Raw genomic sequence first — 15,872 nt, 5'->3', positions numbered from 1 at the left:
CTTAAAAATGCTTGCAAAAAAATGATTGGATAATTTGTGAATTAGAGATATAATGATTATTTCATTATTCACAGTAATAATTAATGGTCTCAAAACTTTTATACAGCTAGTTGTAGTACGGACCAAAAAGCAAATTTTCAAGTTACGAAAGTTGACCTAAATTCTTGAGTAATGCAAAATAGCTGGCTATAGTACTGTGTCCCCTGCATAATGAGTCTGAACATATTGCTAACAACACGTATGTTGTGTTGCTAGCAAACTCCCTGTTTTATGCCATGCTCGGGAGGGGTTTGCCAAAGTGGCAGTGTGTCAGTGCACTTGTCATTTCGGACTTGTTTATGAAACCAACCTAAAACTTTATTCAGTTATCTAGATAATCATGATTTTATTTCATTTTTTTCATACTTAGTTAAAAAATTCAAACCAAACAAATTGTCTCTGCCTTATACCACAACAATGATTGAAATCCCTTTCTGCAAAAGACAAGATAACCGAGGATTCAAACTGTCAGTTACTTGTCATTATGGTGTAAGTGGTGTTGTTCGCATTCCAATTGGCTGAAACTATATCCATGTGACTGTCGTTTTACTCCAAAATATGAAATGTCCTAACTGTCGCAGCAGCAGCAAACTGCTGGCAATAACTGCCAATCAGAAATAATATCGAATTGAGCATTAAACATGTGGTTGCATTCTCCCTCTCAATGTTTAACTAGAATGATGATTGCAAACTTCTTTTGTTGACGGGTGCTCCGCCTCTATCAGTGTGACATTTTACCGAGCTACTGCTTTTAAGGCGCTTTCAGAAGACGGACTCGGCAGGGGATCAAGATATAATTTACCTGCAATACGACTGTAGCCTCAAGTAGATATACTTCACGTTATACTTCAGCGATGCAATAAGAAAAAACACTTTTTCTAAAAATGAAAGTGTCGATAATGCTGGCCTTATGTGGCTTCTTATTTTCCCGTTGGATTCTTACGACCAATGCTGAGGTTTTGGCCAACAGAAGCAATTCCGAATCTTTGAGTAACGCAACATCGGCCACATTTTCAACGCCAGATTTTTTACGAAACTTTACCAGCGGTGACAACCACGAAACAATTGGTGGAAATGAAAGTGCACGTCAAAACGTTCTTGGCTCCTTTCACCATCCATTCCCAAATACACCGAGAATAAAAACCGAAGGCAGTAATGCTTCAGCGGCAGATGCGCTGAGCGAATTGATTCCTTTTAATGTCAAATTCAACGTCCCATTCTGCGCAAGTCGTGTTCTCTCGTCCACAACTGACGTCGTACCCGCTACTGACGTTGTCCTAGTAACTTGCTTCTGCGACGACTTGTGCGTTGTTTTTGGCGACTGCTGTTGGCCTTACGACCGCTACTGCAGGGAAACCAAATACACGGGAATCGACATACAAACAGAAGACATTGAATGCTGGTTACAGGGAACTAGAGCTATGCCGGAGATTTCCTTAAGGCATTTTTGGGTCGTCTCTTCATGTCCAAGGGACTGGGATGATGAAGATGTTCGCCGAAAATGCGAGTCCAAAGGCTGGACTAACGACATAGATTTATTGTTGCCTGTCTCGTCAATGGAGGCAAACGTCACGTTCAGAAACACCTTTTGTGCCACCTGTCACAAGGTATGGCCACTCAAAGCATGGACACCCAAAACTTCATGCCTATGGACAGGCGTCGAACATTTTCAAAACATCACAACAGTTGATGAAATTTTGGATCTGATTTGGACAACGGAGGATTGCCTAATATTTTTTGATATGCCGGACCATTACCCGGGACGACCGTGTTTAGGTTCTGGAGGAAGCCACGAGCACCTAATAAACGCGGATGATGGGCTTTGTCCATTAAACACAGAGGCCGAACCTAAAAACCGTTGTGAGTCTGGGCCCGTTTCAGTGACCACCGTTATAAGCCGCTATGGCTACGGTTTCGCACGAAACATTTTCTGTTGGATTTGTCGTCTGCTGCCAGATTCTCCTGTAAGAATTGTAGACTGTAACGATGAAGGTAAAAAGTACTTTAGTTTTACATATAAAAATGCAAAAATGGTATTATATAAGAGTTCTACCAGTGCAGTTTAATACATGTAGTTTAATTGTAGCAATTGGACCGTTCATTCCCGCGTTCTTTTAGTGTCTTTACTCGTTTTAAAATCATCATGTTTAAAATCCATCACTTTTTAAATACTGCTGCATCGATATTAGACAAAACAGTTTTTGGGGTGAAACTGAAAACGTTAATAATTTTGCAATTATTTCTTGTTCATTACGCGTTGTTAAACAGTTCCCGCTACCTCACAGTAGATACCAAGATATTTTGCTCGGTTAATGTGAACATTTCACTGCCACGTTTAATTGAAGGCTTAAAGAAGTCTTTGTACTGGTAAAGAATTACACAAATTTTTTCTCATTTATTTTTCTTAGATGTACCTGTATTTCAATTCAAAGTATTCGACCCGCCAGGATTTTTTGCAGTTTTAGATCCTCACAGGGAGATGCGTTGCAAGGGAGCCGAAAATGATGTAAGTGCAAATAACTTGTTTTCAAGAAACATTTCAAGAAAGCTTTAACGCTTGTATTACAGCTGCCTTAAGCTTACAAGGTGTAACTACAATACTAGTATGACACATTTACCTTGGGATGGAGTGGCCGAGGGAAAAGTCGTCAAAATTTTCACCTTTCTATGAAAGTCTCAAGATGGCGCTCATTTTGTCTTTTTTGTTTTTGTTTATTCCTGAATTATATCTTTGTGCATTCCACAATAAGCACCGAACAGTTACTTTTCCGTATAAGACTTAAAACAGAGAACAGCTAGCGCTGTTCAAACTCAGCTTAGACACACGATGGGACGGCTACAACTGCACAATATCTTAAACCATATTTCATTTATGCTTTTTTGTAGGACACTTGTAGACCGGATGAAGGCTGTTCAGCGGGACAAAGATTCTGCTCACCTCCTTTTCATCTTTTGTATAACCTTCTCTTCCTGTTCCATGTCAAATTCGAGACAAAACAGCGGATAAAAGAGCCATGCGAGTTTGATAAAGTATGTTCCTTCATTTGGCAGCGTTTTGCAGTGACAGACTTGACGAGATTTTTGCCTTATGGGGCATGGGTGAAGGCGAAGGACAGCCGACAATTTGACTGCGTCCTCCCATCATACCGAAGAAACTACATCACCTCTGTGCTACCAATTCGGCTGCGGACGAGCGTCGAACGTGTCAGTGACGCCCGGAGGTTGTTCGAAAAGTTTCTGGATGAAATGGATGCCTATCTTCATCAAATATTCCCTCCACTTAACTACAGCGGAGTAATCTTTGAAGCCAGCGTTGTGAAGAGCCGCAGCTTTGCTGAACCCATAATGAACACGCCTCCGTCTGGCAAAGAGACTATAGGTCACGCGTCTTCTGTCTCGCTAAGACGTTTCCAGTGGCTGGTTATGCTAACCGCTTTCTTTACGCACCTACTGGTATCATATGAATATACCTAACATTTAAATAGGTGAATATGTTAAATACATTTGGTCTGCAAGCTAACAGATGATGGGCCTATTTTATTTGGATACCCGGAACGCCGGGTTTTGGGAATGCCAAAGAGTCTGAGGACCATCACCGCATTTGTGACAATTTTGAAGCAAATAAAAAAAACCTTCTTCCACCATTGTGCCGCCTATGCTTCAGATTCTAAATGCTGGTGCGTCAATTGGGGTCACCTGTGTCTCCTTATTTCTACTTTTCAGAGATTCATTGATACAAAGAAACTGTTATGTACTTCTTTGGAGCAAACATTTTTATCAACATACTATCCCTTGTAATATGAACGTTACAAACTAACAGGCTGTATGTGGAGTTGCATTGAATTCTTCTTATCAGATAAAAATGTATCACACAAATAATGCTCTAGGGAATGGCGCTAGACGCGCGGAATGGAGTTGCTGTATCTAGAGGCGTTGACGTTTTTGTCCGATCAAAGCCGTTGGAGCGAGAAACCTGAAAAAATGTTCAAACTTACAGTTGCCCCAACGCATGTCAGAAGAACAATGCATGGAACGCAATAAACAATGCCATCGATTTTGACGGCAATTGCCCCAACAATGACTAAAAAAAGGAAAACATCATTACTTGTCCCAATCTTTTGGGCTACAGTGTTAACATAAAATTGTTAACATGAAATTAAATGATGTTGTAATAAAAATAAATTACATAACGTTACTAAAAAATCACGGCAGTGCTATATAATAAACCTAAACAATGATTCATTTCATAACTACTGATTTAAAAATGACAACAATATTTAGAGTGGAGAACCATCTCTTTCAATGATGGAGCACTGACCAAAAATGATAACCCAGCGTCATCTCTTTGATCAATTGCAAATGCTAATTCCACCCTTTCACGTCGTGCGTTACACGCATCGGCATTAAAACGCGTTAACTGTTCTTGACTTGTAATGAAGTTGATACGGTTCTTAACCCCCTTTAAGCCCATTCAGAAAAGAAGATCCGAGGATCTATTGATCCACGGATAAAGTATGGGGGACTCTACGTGAAAGAAGAGCCGACTTATCCGCTGATGGTCTCTCCACCTCCACACGCGCCATTAACCGGATTAAATCAAGGCCCCAAGGTTTAATTGCAGGACCCCTGCAAGGGAGGCGCGTGTGGCGGCGGGGTGACCATCAGCTGATAAGTTGGCTCTTTATCTTTCATGTAGGGTCCGCCATATTTGATCCGTGGATCAGAAGATCCTCGGATCTTCTATTCTGAACGGGCTCTTTCACAGGTTGATTTGTGTTTCTTTGGACCAATTAGAATTACAATTATACAATTTAGTTGCCGTGTTGAGTGCGAGGGCTCCGTTTAGGCGACTCTCATATAAAACTTTATTAAAGGTACTCTATCCGGTTTTTATCCACACAAATGATTTTTCCGCGGGGAAAAAGTTATTATTCCTACTCACGAAGCATTCCTTGACCCGTCCCCGCACTTGGATTCGATGCTTCATTCCATTGATTTAAAGTTCTAAAAGACTGACCAGTCACCTGAATTGGGAAAGATTAGATACTTTCCAGTACATGTAAACATGCAAAGTATGCCTGAAAATTTTCAAAGGCCTGTACCTTCAAGGCCTTCCAAGCTAGGATTTTCTCGTCAAAAGCTCATTTTTATCGAATTTTCCCGGGGTAAACCGCATTCCCCCACTCCCCCCCCCCCCCCCCAAAATTATCAACGAAATTTTCTGTTCTGATACTGGCCATAATCCTACTATAACAGAAAGATCAATTCAAGCTGTGTCAAGATAACTGACTACCGAGGCTGGACAAGGGGGCGGTGAATATGATGATTTTGTTTTTTCGATATTGAATAAGGCCATTTATCCGTTTTGAAACTAGCTAGGAGTCTGAGCTAGCCTTTCGTTTAACCATAATTACAACCAGATAATGGATAATGATATCATCTTACCTCTGTCACACACACACACACACACACACTCAAATAAAAAATAAAAATATCAAATTATAAATAACATATACATAAACGAATGAAAATAGACCAAATTTTAAAATTACTTGAACCAAAAGAGAAAATAGAGGCTACTTCATGTGCACTAAATTTGGAAATGGATAATTTTCCAATGCATGAATACCTGGTGCATGTCATAACTAGGCTAATAGGATCTAATCCTGAGACCGTTTTCGTGGACATACATCGTAGGCTCCTGATAGGCTGAAAATACGATTTTAAAATGTCATTTACGGAATTGCTATTCATAATGTAGACTTTCCGCTTTGCTTTTTCATTTTGACATAAGGTCCTTACTACATGTCCTATCCGAAGTTAAAACGTTTACTTTCAAGTCAAAATATTTAGGATACTCGGAACTTTAAGCTATTGTGTGTCCTAACGCAAGCTTTGAAATTTATTAAATTGCCGTAGATGAGCCAAGCACAATATGTGTGATGTGGAAACAACGCAATATATTTCCCTCAGGTGATTCGTTGCTAAAAATAGCAACGACCTCATCGGAAATCTGGTTGACGTTAGTTCCAAGACGCGAGTCTAAAATGAATGCGTTTTTTTAAAGAGAGAAAATAAACAATTAACCTGCCTCTAACCTTTTTTTATTCTAATCACGTATATATATATATATATATATATATATATATATATATATATATATATATATATATATATATATATATATACATTGTACTTCGTCAAAATGTTTAATTAGACGGACATTCGTAGCACCGTGACTATTGTGAGAAGCACATATACTACCACAGTGTACTACTACTTCAGTACGTACCAAAAACACGAATGTATGTCTAGTTGCTTTCACGAGACGAGTAAAAATAAAGTTTAAAAGTAAACTGACTAAAGACAAAATATAGTTTTTTTATTAAAATTAGATAAAAATAAGAGGACATTCAACTACAAAATATACATTTAAATCGTCATTTCAAATCAAACCGCAGAAGAAAACCGCAAAACTAAAGTTCTTACTTGTAGTTCAACCGAGAAGACATCGAGCTTTTGTTATTTACTGACGTTACATGCGCAATGCAAGTGCCCGGTGTTTTTGCACACTCTGTCTTTCATATCGTGTCTTGTGACTCATGAGTGTGAATCTAAAAGAGGGAACACAGACCTTTTTCACATTGTGTGGTACACTTTTGTGTTTTTGCGCCATTTTGAGAGACTGACCATCCTGCCTTAAAGTAATTAAGTGGATCACCTACCCCCCCCCCTCACCCTCATTCCACATGGTCAGTTAACTGGATTAATTTTGATTGGTCCAAACAGTTTGTACCACAACATGTAACAAGGCACCAAACCTGTCAAATGTACAGACAAAAAGCAGAAAATAAAAATGCAGAAAATAGTCCATTTTGTCAATTTTGATGCAATAATAAATAATACTTATAACAGCACTGTCAATCAACACTCAATTTTAGTCATTCACAACAGGTAACATGGTCCATAATATCACAGTTTCAGGATTATAAGAGTTAAAATTCACATAATGAAAATCCCAATATGTGAAAAATGATGACAGTGGGTAAAATAATATTACATAATATTTAAAGTTTTGATTTATTTTTCACTCCAAATGATTTTACTAGCATATAGACGAATTTCCTCTAAGGGTTTTATTACAATTGATAATAAGGACAGTGCATACAAAAATCGGATAAGGAAACGAATACTGAATTACAGATTTTTAGTTCAACTTTTTAAAAGGAAATCAGCATTTTTTTTATGTCTCGAATTCATTAATTTGAATCCCTGATTGGAGAACATAGCGTGAGAGCGCGAAGACTTCTGTTTGTTGCATCTTCCTTACTACTGGCCGGAGTTGGGGGGGGGTGTCAAAAGGACGTTTTTTTCTTTATTCTGTGCTCTCCGTAGACCAATTTTGCTTATGATTAAGTTCCTATAAACATAAAAGCACAACTCTCCTCCGTACACCTAACACAATATAACCGGTGCCTTGTATGAGTAGAGAGTCCCAGTTGTAATAGTCGGTGCCAATTGATGTGTGGGTGAATTATTCCGCAATAATAATGACCGTTTTATTCACATTAAGATTTTGTGTTTGCATAATCCTGACTTGCCCCTTTATTTTGGCTGCTTTGTAATTATCTCCGCCAAGGAGGTTACGTTTTCACCCCCGTTTGTTTGTTTGTTTGTTTGTCTTTCTGTCTGTTTGTCATCAACATAACTCAAAGTTATAGACCGATTTTGATGAAATTTTCAGGAACTCTCAGAAGTGGGCCAAGGAACAGATGATTAGTTTTTGGTGATGATCTGGATCAATAATCAATCAATAATCAATCAATCAATAATAAAAAATAAAAAAAAACTAAATCATAATAGAATGAAAATGTAGAGGTGAAACGGCATTGGGAGGAGACTTTGCTGCCTTGGCGGAGGTCTGCGCTCTCGGAGTGCTTTTCTAGTTACATATAGGCCGAAAACTTACGTAGTAGTAGTACTACTTATCAATGCGGCAATTAAACAAATCAACAGTTATTGAATTTTACATAAAACAGTCTCACAATTATTACGATATCTGCATGTCGCCGACGTAATTCAGATCGAGAGGCACTATTTCTGCAATTGTATTTGTGCAAATACATTTGAGCCCCGACTATAGATAAGGATAATCGTGCGCGTTATAACAAAAGGATGATTTCTAGTTTTGATGACTGTGTGATTATAACCAGAGACCATCTTCCTAAGCTCCGAAGTATCAATATCAAATACGCTTCAGAGAAAGGGGGTTGGACCGTTTTAAGGTATATGTAAGGTTTTATAAGAAGTTGTGGATGGCAAAAATGAGCATTTGGGTGATTTTCAAACCGTGGACTGTACTTTCAAGTATTATTGCACAGCATATTGCCTACGAAGAGGACTGTAAAAAAAAAAAAAGAAAAAAAAAAAAAAGAAAAGAAACCTACCCTGCCTATTTATTTAGAAGATAACCATTCGTAAACAATTTACGTTGCATTGTTAGTGTTTTATGTGCCTCTAGTTTTCACGATTGATCTGAAAAGGTGCTTGGATTTAACGGCACGCACATCACGGAAGCTTTGTTACATTGTACGTGGCCATGGCAAAATTGTTCAGCAAACATTTAAATTGCGGTAGAAATAGGATATCGTCGTGATTCCAAACTATTGAGAGAGCCTTGGAGGATATATATTACTAAAGACGGGTAACCTGATATAGCACGTGTGGTCGAAGTAACACCTATTGTCTTCATAAATGTTATATTATATTTCATCATTCGGCGATAAATCCCCGAATAGCAAAAATAAAAGTGAAGTCAAAAGTGATCATATATCTTGTTTCACATTCTAATTAAAATTACACATACGGTTAAGGAAGCTTAGAAATAGCACAGAAGTAAAATTGCAATGCGAGACGTTCCATAGAGCTAACCCATTATTTGCATGCTGACACGCAGTAGTCTATCACCCAGTAATAGGCATTCAACATTTTAGGGTGAAACAAAAGGGAACTACTTTGATTGGCAGCGATTTTTTTCCGTATTACTTTTCAGAGACAGCTCGACTGTATCTTTCACAAAGGAGTTGAGAACGTCTTCATCCTGAACCGGGACGAAAAAAATATGACGGGCTGATTGCAATGTATTCTAAACAGAAACGAGATGCTGTGGAGAACTGTATTTTTTCAAAAAGAACCAAACTTTACTTGGAATTTTAACCTGTTTATGATCCCCTCACCAGAACGAGATTACATGTAGTTCTCGTAGCCGTTCACATTTTTTGGCGTAATGACTGGACAGCAATTTTGTCTTAAAGCCATGGTAATTGGGCGTACCCATAAACTGCAATTAAAAATAGTAATATATATATGCCAAATATCCAATTATCCAAAGTGATCGATATATCAATAAGTTCAATAATATGACATGGACTTAATCAATGGGTAAGATTTTTATTGGACTGACTTCCAGTTAAGTTATTTTGCAATACTGTCCCCCCTTACCCCCCCCCCCCATTATAAGGGGATGTGACCCCCACTGTGTTGTCCACTTAACTCAAAGTCAGTCCAATTATACCCTCACACATGGTTAAGACCATTTTTGATCTTAAAAGCAGTCAGTCCACAGTAAGACCATTTTTATAACGTTTAAGACCATGAAAGATCATTTGTGATCTGAAATTGCAGACTGAAACCATTTCAGGGACACTAGTGAAAGTAAATTATTCCAAAACATGGCTCAGTCTAAGATTACCATAAAAGCAGGAAAGGAAATGAAGTAACAATTGCCACGCAATGCAACCCTGGGAAACACATAACGGGTAAACGTCTGTCTTTGTAATATCTCAGAGCCGTTACATACAATGTTTGTATTGTGGGTTTTAGATTCAAGATGCCTGATGGTGAAAGGAAAAGAAAGCAGGAGGCGCTGTCAAAACACAGGGCCAATGCTCATTTTGTCTTCATTTATGATAAGTACATTGAGCACGAAGTGAATAAAATCCAACGGTATTTACAGTTTATACTTACTAAGTATAGTTTATAAAAGTATATATTCAGTACGGCAACGTTTCAGTACATAGTTCGTATCACAAAAAATATCACATGATTTAAATGATAACAATGCGGGTCGTCTGCCATAACCCCCCCCCCCCCCCCCCACCTTAACCAAATCCCACATACCTCACATGATCTCAGAATAATTTGGGAAACTTCGTTAAAAGTTTAAACAAAAGTATTCTGTTGGTTTTGCCGCCTGCAGCCAAAAACGTAGAATTCGGGATCTTAATGATGCCGTATAATTTAGTTTTAACGCATGAAATTGGCAACGACCTGCAAGCAAAACTGCAATTCTAATGTTTTTTGAAATTCTGTTGCCTTTTTGTTCCTCAAATAACACTTTGGCGTTTATGATTGAAATCCAGTGCTTCATTCAAATACTGTTTATTTCAAACCTATTATTATTAAATGACTAAAAAACATTCCTCAAAATTGAAATCATTATTAATCGATTGATTGCTGTTTTACATATATTTCCATATGTTTATTGATAGTTTTTCACTAAACTTTCATTGCACAGTGGTGTTAATAGACCTGTGACCTCATCAATTAAAACGAACTATTTTTAAATGTCTTCAAACACGACTTTTTTGAACAATTTACTGCATTATATTAGTTTCGATCCTTTGTATCGTTTCAAATGGTGAAACTATCATAACCGTTAGGTTATGAAGCTTTATCTTTATCTCATCACATATTTTTTTCTAAAATGAAAGGAGGGCCAAATCAATCTAGTTTTCATGTAACCGCTTTAATATTCGTCAAACCGCCTTATTTTAGTCATGAAAAGTTTTCCAAGGGAATTACATTACCAAGGACATGAAACAGACAAATGTGACGGCGTAAACATAGTTATCCTAAGCACGCTTTAACTTAGATACAAGCTGTCTATTTATGTTCATGACGTAATAGGTCTTAAGAAGCGCTCGACTCGAAAACCATGTTTGCCTTTTCAAGATTAAACTGGAGCTATTGAAGAAGTATCTTGATAAGGGAAAAACGCCTGAGGTATGAAAAGTTAAAAATGGCCATGATATAACAGCTATTTTAGCCAATAACAATTATCTTTGGATAATTTTTTTAAATCTAAACATGCTTGCTAAAATGATTGGATAATTTAGGAATTAGAGATATAATGATTATTTCATAATTCACAGTAATAATGGTCTCAAAACTTTTAAATAGCTAGTTGTAGTACGGGCCAAAAATCAAATTTTCAAGTTACGAAAGTTGACCTAAATTCTTGAGTAATGCAAAATAGCTGGCTGTAGTGCTGTGTCCCTTGTATAATGAGTGAGCATATTGCTAACAGCACGTAGCAAACTCCCTGTTTTATGTCATGCTCGGGAGAGGTTTGCCAAAGTTTGTGTCAGTGCAATTGTCATTTCGGACTTGATTATGAAACCAACCTAAAACTTTATACAGTTATCTAGAAAATCATGATTTTATATCATTTTTTCATACTTTTCATACATTTCAACTCAAACAACAGTTCTACGTATCTTTATGTCTCTGCCTTATACCACAATAATGATTGAAATCTCTTTCTGCAAAAGACAAGAGAACCGAAGATTCAAACTGTCAGTTACTTGTCATTATGGTGTAAGTGGTGTTGTTCGCATTCTAATTGGCTGAAACTATATCCATGTGACTGTCGTTTTACTCCAAAATATGAAATGTCCTAACTGTCGCAGCAGCAGCAAACTGTTGGCAATAACTGCCAATCAGAAATGATATCGAATTGAGCATTAAACATGTGGTTGCATTCATAGGTTCTCCTTGTCTATGTTTAACTAGAATGATGATTGCAAACTTCTGTTGGTGACGGGTGCTCCGCCTCTATCAGTGTGACAGTTTATATGAACCGAGCTACTGCTTTTAAGGCGCTTTCAGAAGACGGACTCGGCAAGAGATAATTTACCTGCAATACGACTGTAGCCTCAAGTAGATATACTTCACGTTATACTTCAGCGTTGCAATAAGAAAAAAAAAATACTATTTCTAAAAATGAGGGTGTCGATAATGCTGGCCTTATGTGGTTTCATATTTTCCCGTTGGTTCCTTACGACCAATGCTGAGGTTTTGGCCAACAGAAGCAATGCCGAATCTTTGAGTAACGCAACATCGGCCACATTTTCAACGCCAGATTTCTTAAGAAACTTTACCAGCGGTGAACACCACGAAACAATTGGTGGAAATGAAAGTGCACGTCAAAACGTTCTTGGCTCCTTTCACCATCCATTCCCAAATACACCGATAATGAAAACCGAAGGCAGTAATGCTTCAGCGGCGGATGCGCTGAGCGAATTGATTCCTTTTAATGTCACAGTCAACGTCCCATTCTGCACAAGTCATGTTCTCTCATCCACAACTGACGTCGTACCCGCTACTGACGTTGTCCTAGTAACTTGCTTCTGTGACGACTTGTGCGTTGTTTTTGGCGACTGCTGTTGGCCTTACGACCGCTTCTGCAGGGAAACCAAATACACGGGAATCGACATACAAAAAGAAGACATTGAATGCTGGTTACAGGGAACTGGAGCTATGCCGGAGATTTCCTTAAGGTATTTTTGGGTCGTCTCTTCATGTCCAAGGGACTGGGATGACGAAGATGTTCGCCAAAAATGCGAGTTCAAAGGCTGGACTAACGACATAGATTTATTGTTGCCTGTCTCGTCAATGGAGGCAAACGTCACGTTCAGAAACACCTTTTGTGCCGCCTGTCACAAGGTATGGCCACTCAAAGCATGGACACCCAAAACTTCATGCAGTTGGACAGGCGTCGAACATTTTCAAAACATCACAACAGTTGATGAAATTTTGGATCTGATTTGGAAAACGGAGGATTGCCTGATCTTTTTTGATATGCCGGACCATTACCCGGGACGACCGTGTTTAGGTTCTGGAGGAAGCCACGAGAACCTAATACTCGCGGATGATGGGCTTTGTTCATTAAACACAGAGGCCGAGCCTAAAAACAGTTGTGAGTCTGGGCCCATTTCAGTGACCACCATTATAAGCCGCTATGGCTACGGTTTCGTACGAAACATTTTCTGTTGGATTTGTCGTTTGCAGCCAGATTCTCCTGTAAGAATTATAGACTGTAACGATGAAGGTAAAAGTACTTTAGTTTTACATATAAAAATGCAAAAATGATATTATATGTGTTAAACCAGTGCAGCTTAATACATGTAGTTTAATTGTAGACGATTGGACCGTTCATTCCCGCGTTCTTTTAGTATTCATACTCGTTTTAAAACCATCATGTTTAAAATCAATTACTTTTTAAATACTGCTGCATCGATCTGTGACAAAACAGTTTTTGGGGTGAAACTGAAAACGTTAATAATTTTGCAATTATTTCTTGTTCATTACGCGATGTTAAACAGTTCCCGCTACCTCACAGTAGATACCGTCAAGATATTTTGCTCGGTTAATGTGAACATTTCACTGCCACGTTTAATTGAAGGCTTAAAGTAGTCTTTGTACTGGTAAAGAATTACACAAATTTTTCTCATTTATTTTTTTCAGATGTATCTGTATTTCAATTCAAAGAATTCGACCCGCCAGGATTTTTTGCTGTTTTAGATCCTCACAGGGAGATGCGTTGCAAGGGAGCCGAAAATGATGTAAGTGCAAATAACTTGTTGTCAAGAAACATTTCAAGAAAGCTTTAACGCTTGTCTTACAGCTGCCTTAAGCTTACAAGGTGTAACCAGAATACTAGTATGACACACTTACCTTGGGATGGAGTGGCCGAGGGAAAAGTTGTCAAATTTTTCACCTTTCTATGAAAGTGTCAAGATGGCGCTCATTTTGTCGTTTTTGTTTTTCTTTATTCCTGAATTATATCTTTGTGCATTCCACAATAAGCACCGAAGAGTTACTTTTCCGTATAAGACTAAATACAGAGAACAGCTAGCGCTGTTCAAACTCAGCTTAGACAGGCGATGGTACGGCTACAACTGCACAATATCTTAAACCATATTTCATTTATGCTTTTTTGTAGGACACTTGTAAACCGGATGAAGGCTGTTCAGCGGGACAAAGATTCTGCTCACCTCCTTTTCATCTTTTGTATAACCTTCTCTTCCTGTTACATGTCAAATTCGAGACAAAACAGCAGATAAAAGAGCCATGCGAGTTTGATAAAGTTTGTTCCTTCATTTGGCAGCGTTTTGCAGTGACAGACTTGACGAGATTTTTTCCTTATGGGGCATGGGTGATGGCGAAGGACAGCCGACAATTTGACTGCGTCCTCCCATCATACCGAAGAAACTACATCACCTCTGTGCTACCAATTCGGCTGCGGAGGGGCGTCGAACGTGTCAGCGACGCCCGGAGGTTGTTCGAAAAGTTTTTGGATGAAATGGATGCCTTTCTTCATCAAATATACCCTCAACTTAACTACAGCGGGGTAATCTTTGAAGCCAGCGTTGTGAAGAGCCGCAGCTTTGCTGAACCCATAATGAACACGCCTCCGTCTGGCAAAGAGACTATAGGTCACGCGTCTTCTGTCCCACCAAGCCGTTTTCAGTGGCTTGTTATGCTAACCGCTTTCTTTACCCACCTACTGGTATCATTTTATATGTTAAAATGCATTTGGTCTGCAATCTGACAGCTAACGGGCCTATTTTATTTGGATTGACGAACGACAGTTTTTCGGTTAGCGAGGAAATGCTAAAGAGTCTGAGGACCATCACCGCATTTGTGAACATTTTAAAGCAAATTAAAAAAAAGAAACTTTTCGCCCGAGCTTCTTCCACCATTGTGCCCCCTATGCTTCAGGTTCTAAATGCAGTCGCGTCAATAGGGGTCACCTTTGGCTCCTTATTTCCTCTTTTCAGAGATCCATTGATACCAAACAACTGTTATGTACTTCTTTGGGGCAAACGTTTTTATCAAAGCAACATACCGGTACTGTCCCTTGTAATATATGAACGTTATAAATTAACAGGCTGTATGTGGAGTTGCATTGAATTCTTCTTCTTGTCAGATATAAATGTATCACACAAATAATTCTCTAGGGAATGGCACTAGACGTGCGGAATGGAGTTGCTGTATCTAGAGGCGTTGACGTTTTTGTCCGGCCAAAGCCTTTGAAGCTAGAAACTTGAAAAAAATGTCCAAACTTACAGTTGCCCCAACGCATGTCAGAAGAACAATGCACGGAGCGCAATAAACAATGCCATCGATTTTGACGGCAATTGCCCCAACAATGACGAAATAGAAAAAAAAAAGGAAAACATCATTACTTGTCCCAACCTTTTGGGCAACAGTGTAAACACAAAATCCATGTAATTAAAAGATGTTGTAATAAAAATAATTTACAAAATGTTACTAAAAATTGACGGCAGTGCTATATAATAAACCTAAACAATGATTCTTTTCATAACTACTGATTTAAAAAACACAGCAATATTTTGTTATTATCAATATTATCCAAAAGGGTTGTTATTTTTAAAACTTTCGTTACCTTCGTAATTAAATACCAAAACTCTCCATACTGGCAAGGCATGCAGGGCCGTAGCCTCCGGGGGGGCAGGGGGGGCAGCTGCCCCCCCTGGGATTTGAGGTGCAAAAAAAAAAAAAAATAATAATAATCGCAAAGGTAAAAAAATAATTGCAAAGTTGGTATCAATTCTGTGAGAAAATGCACTCATGGCCACTAGACAATCATTCAACAATCGTGGGAGGGGGACACCCCCTCCCACAACCTCCCCCGTCGGAGGCTTCGCCCCCTCGTGTCCGCTTACTGCCCCCCCTGGCATTTTGCT

This window comes from Lingula anatina, chromosome 6 (genome assembly GCF_051362555.1).
Source record: "Lingula anatina isolate TDL-2025a chromosome 6, LinAna3.0, whole genome shotgun sequence".
NCBI classification, from domain to species: domain Eukaryota; kingdom Metazoa; phylum Brachiopoda; class Lingulata; order Lingulida; family Lingulidae; genus Lingula; species Lingula anatina.
Note: the sequence above shows the minus strand (reverse complement) of the source record.